Below are 12,527 nucleotides of genomic sequence, written 5' to 3'. Positions count from 1 at the left end.
ATTTTCTGGAAAAGTCCCCTCACCAGGATTTCTTCTCCTGGGAAGCTGAGAAGCCTCAGAGAAAAAGGAAAACAATATTATCTCATTTGTTTCTCCTGTGTTTTGCTGTTTTGAAATGTGGTTGGAGATTGTTTATCCAACATGTGAATTGTTTTGACTTAATGACCAATCTGTGGTCAGGCTGTGGTGGACTCTGGAAAGGAGAGTCACAGGTTTTTCAGCAGTATCTTGTTAAGCTTTCTGTCTGTATCCTTTCTCTATGCTTTAGTAAAGCATTCTTTAATATAATATAGTAACATAAAATAAAAAATTAGCCTTTTAAGAACATGGGGTCAGATTCATCAATTCCTTCTCCATCTGAGGAGCTCAGAAAATACCACACGCATAGCTTTGTTTTCGTCCTGCTTCTGAACTATTTTGATGTCATCACAAAATGTTTGGGGTTTTTTCGCATTATAGGCCCATTCAAATAATTTTTGTTTATTTCTTTTGCTTTGAATGCATCTTGAAAGAATGTCTTCCTAAAATTCTAAGTTCTCCTGACATTAATTAAAATAAAATTCCAAAGTAATAATGAATCAAAATAAAACACATTTTTCTCCAGCCACACTCCCTGCATATGTACACATGATAACTAATTAAAAGAAATAGGAAACTGATAGCCTTTAAATTCTAGGAAGAAGAGTTTTTTGGGCCCTTCAGCCACTTCTGTGAAGTCCCACTGAGACAGCAGGGTTTGGCATGGGCCAGTCTGACCAGCAGAACAAAGCAGTTAAAGACTACATGAGAAAATTATTCAGGGAGTTAATCTTTCCAACCAAATGCTCTGCTGAAAACTCCTTCTCTTGTAGAATAAGTTGAATTCTACCTTAGACACTCTGGTAACACATGGGGATTTTATTGGAGACTATGCCTGGAAGCATACTCAACTCCATGGTTCTCATTTTCCTCCTCTGAAGAAAAAAGAGCAACAAAAAGCCACAGAAAACTAACAGTTCATTACAAAGATATTGAAAGGATTAATTAATTAGCAAATTGATTTGATATTTACTGAGTCTCTTACTGTCCTGGAATGTGAAGTATCATCCATTTTTTTTTAGCCCAGAACCTTATAATCTGCTTGCTTGAGGGCACAGAAACATACACAGGTAGTAAATTAGTGACAGCTAACAAAGCAAGTCCTTCTTAAAAAGCTGCCACTGGTTTTCTCTTCTTCTTTTCTGCCTGGTTTGCTCAGAAAAGAGAAACATTCCAGTGGAAAAGAAATCAAAAAAGTAGTTGTTTCCTTGGGCTGCACTTCTGTAAATCTGTCTGCTGGATAAGGAAGGTCATGTTTGGAAAATTTTATCACCACTCTGTCTATCATTGCTATCCAGTCAGGTGCAGTCACATCGTGTTTTGTATTCCCAGGTGCAATTAAAAGGAGAGGACAAATACAATTATTGAAATGTAGTAAGTTCATTTACTGATATGTAATAAGTTCATTTGTCTTCAGGCTGACATATCCAAATAAATATTTAAATAGATTCTCTGATTTTCTGCTGTCTCTTCTTTTGTGTTTGTGAAATAGTTCATTTTAATGTTCTTGATTTCTGTGCTAGTTCTTACCATCCAGTTCTTAATTGTCTTGGAAATAACATGCTTTTAAAAACAGATACCAGTTAAGATCCAGAAAGGCAATAATCATTGAAGAAGCTGATTGGTCCTGCTTACAAATCAAAATAGTACTAATGGTTATAACTGAAGTAATATTTTCAAATTGCTAAAGTTGCTTTAACACTCTTCCCCAAGGGATGATATGAATTTTGTTCAGTTAATATATATCTGTCTGTCTGTGTATCTATGTATGTATGTTTGTATGTATGTATGTATGTATGTATGTATGTATGTATGTATCTATCTATCTATCTATCTATCTATCTATCTATCTATCTATCACACAAAAATGCATTTGCCTTTATCATGTGCTGTAGGAGCACAGGCCATACTAAGAACATCTGTGAGACATGGGACTCTGAAATTCACACATCCAGTGTTGTGATATCCCTACAGATATAATCTAAGTGCAAAGTGTCTTGTAACCTTATTGCTATTGGTTATTTGTCCTAATATTAACAGCTTGAGTCAAGGAGAGCATTTGGGTTTTAAAAACAGAAATGAGTGGTACTTGAAAGATCAACAGGAATGAATGAAGACTGCTGGAGGAAGCTGAGAAGTAATAGTTTTTAAAATACATCTCTATAGAAACACATCGTTTGATGAGGGAATACAAATGCAAGTATAGAGTCAAGAGAGATTTTTCTGCTTTGTTGTACCTTGTACTGCTTAGCCAACTCCCCATTTATTCTTCCTACTTGCTCTTGATGTTCAAGCCAAATTGATACAGTGATAGAGTCATGGAAAGATTCAAAAGCTCAGCAGTCTGAAAACAAATCTCCCCTCAAAGTAAGGTGATGAACAGATGATCAATGTGCTCACTGATACAAATGCCCAGGTGCCAATCAGTGCTGAAATCTTACCACAAATAGCAAAGCAAAGGAGTATAAGCTACAGTAATCAGTCTGTTAAAGCTTGCTTTTCAGATAAGTGTACAAAAATTTGATGCCAGTTTCACCAAATCTTATAACCATCTCTCTTTGCACTGTTCAAGTATACAAAATGAGTGTTATCAGAAACTCATTAAGCTTTATGAATTACAGACAAATTCATTTTTGCAATCATAGAAATAAAAAATGAACTAAACAGAAGTTTGGTTTGCATTATATGTATTCTGTTTTTAGTATATGTGTGACAAAAATGGCCATTAGAGATATGTTTCCTTCCCCGTGCCCCTCTCATTTTGCATGGTTACCTTTGTCCCATGACAACAGGTAAATTAAATAGGTATGCTGAAAGAAAATCTCCCCTTGCATATATTTACACATAATTAGACATAAGTAAATCAGCTTTTTAATAAAGTTAAGATTTACACAAGATAGTAAAATTTTTAAATAAAATTTTTAATAAACTTTTAAATAAAATATTTAATAAAATTAAGATTTACAAAATAGTAAAACCAATCAAAAACAGACATGAATAAGAATGTGCAGGACAGGTGTTAGACTATACCTCAAACCTCACACTGGATAGTTATTAGCCCCTGTTCTCTCCACAGCTTTAGTTACTGGAACACTACTAATTTTCAAAACAGTGTTTCTTTGATGTTCTTTTAAATTTCTGAAGTAAAACTTAACTGCAGGCCATTTTTTCAGTCTAGGTGATTTTCATTCACAATGAATGGATCATGTTTACTGCTTTTGAGGTCTGGGTAGGGCCAGTGTCATTCTGGGTGTTGTCCCCCCATGCAGACCCAACCTCCTTGGACATGTCCTGAGCTGTCTCCTAGTCTATGTGAGTTGTTATGTATTCCTTCGTGGTATGGAACAGTGAGTACCTTGGCAGAAGTCAGCATTGTTAATTCTAATTATTACTGTTTCACAGGTTGATTCCCTCTCAATCTAAATAATTGAATTTAGGCCTACTTTAAAATAATATTTCTCTCTCTCTCTCTGCCATGAATAACAGAAATTTTGCTTACTGTAAAAAAAGTATGTATAGTCACTATGGTTAATAAAGCAGTAAATATAAAAAATGTGATACATTTGCAAAAATGAAAAAAGAAAAGCAGTGAACTGAGTTTTAGACTATGGAACATTGTCCTTCAGTAGAAATAGGGAGAGCCTTCCTTATTAAGAAAGTTAAAACTAGATGGAAGCAAAGCTCTAGATAAGGGAAGCAATCCTCTCCTGGCAGGGAAATATGTGATTAGCTGCTCTGTCCGTTGCCAACAGCTGTGGCTGCCAAATACAAGCAACTCATACCTGTGTCTGAACGTCAGCATCTTTTCCTTCTTATCTTGTAACAACTGATAACATTGATCATGTGTTCTGGCCTTCATGCTGACATTCATAGAATCACAGAACAGTTTGTGTTGGAGGGGAACTTACAGATCATCTAGTTCTAACTTCCCTGCCATGGACAGAGACACCTTCCTCTAGATCATGTTGCTCAAAACCCCACGCAATCTTGGCCTTTAACACTTCCAGGGATGGGGCATCCACAAGTTCTCTGGGCAACCTGTGCCAGAATCTCACCACCCTTATGTTGGGAACCCCAGAGCTGGATGCAGCACTTTAGGTGGGGTCCCACAAGAGTGGAGTAGAGGGCCAGAATTCCTTCCCTTGACCTGATGGCCAACCCCCTTTGGTGCAACCCAGGATATGATTGACTTTCTGGGCTGTGAGCAAACAATTTACTGCCAGGTCCTGTTGAGCTTCTCACCAGGGACTCTATTTCATGATCTAAGGGAATCACACCTTGGGGTCACTCACCAACTTATTCACAGGTTGTGTTCTGTGAATAATTTATCATTTTAATCAAGCACTGAACTATCTTCTGTAAAGTGCCCACAAGTATGTTTTGCATGTCATTTCAAGAAAAAGTTGGAATATTTATTTCTGGCATAGTTATTTGGACAGCAAAATTTATATTTTCTGTTTTGGCTTAATGCTACACATTTCTCACATATAAGTGTTATCAAAGGTGTCTAGTTTTTCTGAAAGAAGTATTTCACACTTGAGAATCCCCTTAGTGGAAAGGGTGCCTCTAACCTATTAACAGGAATTTCTTTCTTGAACTAGAACTATTTTTGCACACTTCTCTGGCATTTTGTTGAAGCTGTGAAATAGCAACTTTGTCCCTTCTTTTACCCAATCATGGAGGCTTTTCTGTTTTGTTTTTCAATATCAAGTTGGGGGGAAAGTGGGGGTGGGGGTTGTTTTTTGATTTGCTCTTAGAGACAGTTCTTTAAAGAGCAAGAGAATCAGAATCACTTTGTCTTCTTTGTACTGCAGTGATCTAGAGGGTATCCACAAAGTGAAGGGCAGAGGCATAGTGTGTTCGGGACACAGGAAAGTCAAGATGCCCTGGTTTATGAAATTGTATAGTAACAACTGTCAGTAAATAAGATTTGTTGACTCCTCATTTATATGCTTTCCTAGCCCACTCTTCTTTTCCTTTACAGAAAGTCAGGGAGGAAGGAGTCCAATTCATGGAATTTCAATCTTTTGTTGTATTCTGCTCAATGACTTATACCTGTTCTCTTTGAAATTCTTGGCAAATACAGGTACAAAGGGAGTTCATATGTAGGGACTTTATTATGATCAGATTCAGACTATCAGAGACTGAAAGGAAATTTTTGCACGATAGAGGGGAAGGAGTTATCACTGTATAGGACTGAAGCATGGCTTGATCCTCAGTTCATCAAATATCTGTGCCTAAGAAGCTGTTTATTCTCTCCTTTCTCAGACTGACATTACAAGACTTTATTTATGTACAGGAATAACATTTTCTAGACAAGTGTGCTGTCTCTGTGCTATGTGCATACAGCTATTCTGCCTTTCATCATGGCAAACAAGAACATGTTTGTCTGAATGCTGGCCCTGAAGCATCCATGATCAACAGCCTGTTGCAACACCCTTGGGGACCCAGCTGTTTTCAAAGCCATTCTATTAAAGCTGGATATTTAAACAGTTTAATTTCGGAGCAGTCAGGACCCAGACTTCCAACTACATCAAGCTGGTTCCAAGTAGAGGATCCTGAAACCAGTTTTCAGGAAGCTCAAAAGGGATTTATTAAGGGCCCATTAGCACATGCCTTAGTCATTAGCTTATATCTTCTAATTACAATTGCCTTTATCCTTTTTCTCTTGCAGAGTTCTAGGGACAGTTCCTTGCTTAGTTACCAGATGCCCTGGGACTGCTACTTCACATGAAACATTTTTCTCAAACATTGAATTTCTTGGTCCTGTCATGCATCGTCACCTCAAGCATTCGTATTGATCTACAGTTATTTTGGCATTGCAGTACATATATTGAGATATGTATACACACACACACACACATATATATATATATATATATATATATATGCATGTATTTCTGGAGGCATGTCACACACTTGTACTTAAGCATCAAAATTTCTAGGCAAAAGAGCTCTGCCATGTATTTTTACAGAAGGTTTTTGTGTAACTCTGAAGCCCTTGGTGTTGCCATTTGGCTGAAGCACATCTGTTTCTGCATAATTTTTTATGCATTCCTGCCAGAAAGATAAATGTTGTAATCCACAGGCTGAACTTCTCCCAGTTGGGGTCAATGGCTAGTATTATTCAGGAGACACTTGGACCTTGTCCAAATCTTGGTTATTGTTTTAGAAGAGCTACTGGCATACAGAAAAATGGAAGTTAGTTTGGTCTCTGCAGACTTAATAGTTATGCTGAGAAATGCTACTGGTTGCATATTCTGGTCCAGGAATGTTAGTGAAGATTATGTCCCTTTGTACATTGGAGATGATCAACTTCAGATACAGAATTTTTCCAAGAAGAGGCAGATGTTCATGGAGCTTTGTAAAGAAGTTGCTGTGTTATAGCGCGCATAGGAGACAATCTCCTTAAAGAAGCAGGGCACAATTTTCCCCTTTGAACTATGCCACCCTAGCTGCTGCAGATTTTCTGTAACTGTTCAGTACAGGAAAGTCAAAGTGTTGGGGCTGCAGCATTGGAGTTCTCCGTAATGTTTTTTTGAGTTGACCATAGGTAATAAAGATTATGAATGGTACAGAGTAACTTGTAGAAAAGTAGGATTCCTCACTTCCCAAGGGCCACAAGTAATGTCCTAGAGGAGAAAATGTTGAGTCTGCAAGTCTACCTTAGAAAGCAGAGAGATTCATGGATAACTGTGTGGGAAATGGGAAAAGTGCTGAGGCTTCTTGGCATATTAAATATTGAGAGAAGTAAGGACAAGTCCTCCATTAGGACTTTGTGTGTGTAATTGTGAAGTTGGTTTTGTGTTCTAAATAGATGGCAACTTGTAGGCTTATTGAATTGTTAGCTTTCAACATTCTTTTTTGTGTTTTGTGAACAGTCTCACAGTGGTCTGTGCCACACAATCTGTTGAATAGTGCTTGGAAGGGAAAAGTGTGCAACCTAGACATTTCTGTCCTCCCCTCTCAATTTCCTAGACTTGTGCATCCTATATAGAGCTGGGCATTTAAACTATTGAAAGCAGAGTAGGAAGCAGAAAATGCAATTTGAATATTCTCAAACCATGAAAACATTTTGTTTAGCTCCCCATATATTGACATAAGGATAATTATGACTTAGCCTCTTTTCAACAGAATATTTTACATAAAAAATTCCCACCACTTCTAAGTGTTCCTCTTTATATGGGAACTGTTGTACAAACTTTATATTGCAACTGTTGAATGATTCTTTGTAATAAAGAAAATGGTTCCCATGATATTATTTTCTTATTATAAATTACTTGTCACACAACAGCTTAGTGAAGACAGTCTTATTCCAAGTAATTTTTAAAAGTTGACTAAGAACCAGGTAATTCCTACTCAACTGCTTTTTCTCAATAAAAAATTAAAACTCATGCTTAGAAATCTGTCAAAGTCTGAAAACTGTAAATTCATTCCTCTTTGCTTCTCTTTGGCACTGTCACTTGATCAAGAGTTTTCTCTTTTTTTTATACTGAAATGAGGAGGACCAGTAGTTTTGGGCCAGTGCTCTGAGGAGAAAACTAATTGACATTCTCCAGTGTAAGGAGTACACAGATACAGATTTTGGACTTGATTAGTGGTGGTGAAAAATGCCAGTGCTGTGTTTTATATAACAAACACAAGTTGGAAGTTTAAATCAATGTGCTTCCCTGAAACTGCCTGTATTTCAAAAGATTTTTAGATGCAGAGAATCTAGATGTTACATTCTGCCCTTTTTTCTCTTTTAAATAGACACTATTGATTTGACTGTTTTCAAAACAGTATGAATAAAGTGTGTATATTGTATACTTGTTCACTGCCTAGTGTGAGGAATGGCTAATTGCAAAACCCAGCTCTGATTTAAAGCCTTAACAGTCACACTGAAATCAGTAAGAACAAAGCCAACCCTGCCAATTCCCACACAATTGTACAAATACCACTGAAAGCAGAATTTGGACCTAAAGCCCTTTAATTGTTAACAATTCTTCTACAACTCAAGCCTTACTCACAAGGAAATCACAATACCTTCAATTACTTAGGCAATGTCTGGAAGATCCATCTTTCTTGTGGAAAAAAAAAGAAAGAATAAAACAAAAATAAGTTACCACTCCTGACTGCAGTGGGATCCCCAAAGCCTGACAACTTATTTCACTGTGTTTAGTCCTCCTAGTTTCCCCATGACCTGGATTTCTTGTTACAAGGGTAAGTGTGTCAGATGTTTGCAATTACATGACCAATTGCAACTGAGTTTGGCCTATTTCCGCTGTCAAGTCAAGTATCAGACTTGAGCTTGTATATAGTATCCTTAATTTCTTGGTAGCTTGCTGACAGGCGAGACAGCCAGCATGACTTTGTGTATATTAATGTAATCCATGAGAATTGCTCTTTAACCCATATCTAGCCTTGTTGGTCTTATCTGCTTCTTTACTCCCAGATAGTAAAGTGATTGTACTTTACATAATGGTCTTTCAGGCATGTCCTAGTCAGGCAAATCAACACTTTTGATCTTTTAACAGTTTATAACAAATACATCATCCTATACATTAAAAGGATAGAGTAGCAAGGGAAGGTTTAGACTGCCAGTGCTGAGGCATTATTACACCTTCTAACAATTAGAGATTGTAATTTACTTACATGAGGAATACTAAGTGCCAGATTATGATAAAGAAAAATTAATCACAGAGTAGAAAATCAGGAAGCCAGTAATCAAGACTAATTGCAGTCTCTGTGGAAAAAAAATCACCATAAACAGTAATTATAAAAACATATGCTACACATAAGGATGCACATCACAGATATAGGAGTTAACTTTAAAACAGAAAAAAATTGAGCAAAATAGTTTAGGAAAAAAAATAGAAAATAGTTGATTTAAGAGAAAATTTTATTAGATGGCTAAAAAAGTTCCAGTCTATCAGAAGGGACATCTTTGGCTTAGAGCCAATCTTGGCCTGATGCCTCAGGTTTTAGCATTTATATTTTTCAGATTCTGTGCTGCTTTAGTTTTTGGGTCTGGGCTTCGTATTAAAGGATGGTAAGCTCTCTTCACAGAGTAGATAGACAAAACAATTCCTTCTCCAGCTGGTGACCCAAGGACAGCCGATCCAGATCTCAGGCCCAAGAGCATAAACAAGGGTGGACTGAAGAGAGAAAGACAAGGATAAGACTTCATGGGCTAAAGCTGTAATTGGACAATTAACTATATATTATAGTTCTATAAGATATATATATATATATTATAAAAGTGTGAGACCCCATGACCAGTCGTGCATTTTGTGACCATTTTGGGTTCACCTAGAGTGTGGCCCTGGCTGGGCTCTTGTGCTGCCCAAGGTGTATCCATGGAGTCTCCCTAATAAAAACCTACTTAATTCTTTAACTCCATCTAGTCTCTGTTCTAGGTCAGCCTTCACAAGGCATCAGGCCCAGTAATGAAGCCAGGGCAGGCCTTGTGAATATTAAATTATATGTAATGAAAAATAGGTAAGGAGACATATATGATCACGAAATGCAGAAAAATGTTGTCATCACACAGATAAAATGAAAAGCTGAAGATTTTTAGAAAATGTATTCTTCATAGCCTGCTGTTAAATGGAGATGATAAAGTTATTATGAAGGAAAAAAATAGAGGCTTAATAAATATTTCTGTTAATTCATTGAAAATAGACCATGCTTTTTTCTATCATAAGAGGAAATTAAAAGTGTTTTCCAGTTCTCTAGCAACTTAGGGCAATATTGAACATCTGCAAAAGAAAAATTAAAAAAAAAAAATAGAAGTTCACTCGAAAAAACCCCAAAAACCTGACACGTGATACAGTATCAATATAAGTAGGTGTTTGAAGATAAAATAATGGTAAGTGAATTAAATTAAGTTGAATTAAATAGGGAAAACCTCAGGAGAAAATAAACCAAAAAACAAAAACCAAAAACCAACCAACCAAAAAACCCCCACAATTTTCTGTAAACTAAAGTCATCCAGATTCAAATGGCATTAGGCACAAATTTTTAAGAGTGAAGGTTTGGATTAAGCTAATAAAACTGATGGATTCTCTAGCTTTCTGTGTTTTGGATTCAAGCCTAGCTAAATTGCTGGAAAATGTGTTTAGTCAAAAACAAGGTAGCCCAATAAAAGGTGAGCTGTGTGATACATCTGAGAAATGGCCTGTGAAATACTGGAGATTCAAATCAGATGATCAAATACCCACTTCTCATGGTAAACTCTGTAAACCTCCTTCAGTCAACTAGAGGCACCATAAATTTTACTTTTGATAGTGCTCAGGTTATTAATATCAAAAAACCGTAGATCTCAGTCATACTAGCTAGAACAGGTTTCAAAAGTGCTATTTGAATATATTGGTCAAACGAAATCTGCTGGGAAAATGTCCTGCAGAGATTTTTCCTTTTACTCTATTCTTGGAAAGTAATATTCCTCTCTTATGTAAAGTTGTGTTTCCAGCAAAGAGGAAATTTATCTTCTTTTCCATCTCTTCCCTTTTATTACCTCTATAGTTGTTCCCTGTACTCACTCACAGGAATTCCCTGTAGCAGGACGATGGTCAGCACAGCTACCTGTGCTGTGCTTGTTTCTGGAACAATGAGGGAAGCAGAGATGGGATGTTGACATCTGGGTATTTCCTCAGCTGTGGAGACAGGCTCCAGGGTTTTGTGGCAGTCATTCTCTTCTGTGCAACTACTGGGGCTTTCCACAAGGTTTTTAAATTTCTTCACATTGGACAGCAGCTTGGAAATTTGTATCTGCTCTTTCATGAATTAGATGGAGCAAAGCATAGCTCATGCAAAACTGCAATTCAGATAATGGTGCGACTTCACGTTTCAAAAATAGGCCCAGCAAAGAAAGACCTGGTAGCTTTGTATACAACCAATTATATATCTGAAATGATCTTACAAAGAGGAACATTTTCTTACAGAGAAGTTGCTGATGTAGTGACTGTCCAGCAGGCTGAGACCACAGTCAGATGAGGGAGGGACAGGTTTTGCAGATTATGTGGGAACAATAGAAGAAACAGACAACATTTTCTGTCTTTCCAAAGATCCAGGCAACCCCATGATGCTGCTAGTTGTGGCAGTCCTTGCCATTAAAGGACAAAGCAATCTCACAGCAAAGGTCACTTTCTGAAGCTTTTTGTACTTTGAGTTCCATTCTCTCCTAAATTTGCATTTCTTCTTGTTCTTTCCATGTGTCATGCCAATAGACAAGCTTCCTAGCAGAAAGGCTTGGCTGAGGGGTTTATAGCTGGTAGAAATCAGGAAGTGTAATGTACATTGACACAATTCTCTGTACCATGTGGAATGTAATTTATACTTTTTTAGAGCCATTCTGTGACTTCTGGCCCAGAGGAAAGAAATTGGACAAAATTCCAATTCTGAATATTCTTGGCCTGGGTTTTCCCATTAAAGGTTTTGTATGAAAGCTAATTATTTTCTATTCCCACTATCTGATAACAGTCCATACCGATATCCACCTAAAGAAATTAGTATGTTCCAAAATTAAAGGTTAAAAGCTTCTAGCTTGAGGAAAACTGGTTTTGCAGCTTGATCTGTGAATGTTTGAGGTTATTTGCAGAAAAGACACCTGTACTTCACAGAGAAGAGAGAAGGAGGAGTGGAGAGGGATGAGGTATGATCTATCAAGAAAAAATTCTTGAAAAGAAAACGTGTTAGGTTCCTATTCTCATGTGGGTGAGGTATGTTTTACCTACTGTATCCTGTTCTGTCTGGTACTTGCCCAGAAATTACTGTGACACAGAGACTGTCTCTGCCATTTTCTGTGCTGCACCTACCAAAAGTCTCAGAATCATCAACTGACACTGCCAAGAATCATCACAAGAAAATGGCATAAGCTAAAATTATCTATATAAGCTAAAAGCCTGTTAAACAGGCTAAATAAGTTAAAGTCAAAGACATACAGGCAAAAACTTCTTTGTTAAATGCCTGAATGAAAAAAAAATCTAAGAAATCAACCCTTCTCACCAGTCTCAAAACACAATAATAAAAGAATCAATTAGATAAATGAAAACGTGATAATAAGAAGGAACTATTGCTCTCCTGCTGAGTAGAGTTTGCTTCTCTCAGAGGTTGTGGTGTCAGGAGGCAAACTACAGTGCAGTAAGGAAGGAGGCAATTTCCTTTCCCCCCTCATTCTTGCAAAGTCTAGAGAGCTGTTACTGAAATAGCAAACTCTAATCTTGATTTGAAATTAACTTATCTTCTTGTTTCAAAGCTAAGGGATTTAGATTTGTCTTCAGACAACTTCATTGTATTCTCCAGTGAATTAAAATGTTCCAAATTTCCCAAGAAGGGGATGTCTGACATTGTGAGTGCTGCATGATTCAGGTGGAGCTGTGATAGTTTGATGAGTCTAAATGTAGAATGATATGTGAACAAGTGAATGTACTTTTAAAACTTCTACTTCTTTTCCATTTTCTCCACAA

The sequence above is a fragment of the Molothrus aeneus genome, chromosome 2 (assembly GCF_037042795.1).
Source record: "Molothrus aeneus isolate 106 chromosome 2, BPBGC_Maene_1.0, whole genome shotgun sequence".
Classification (NCBI taxonomy): domain Eukaryota; kingdom Metazoa; phylum Chordata; class Aves; order Passeriformes; family Icteridae; genus Molothrus; species Molothrus aeneus.
Note: the sequence above shows the minus strand (reverse complement) of the source record.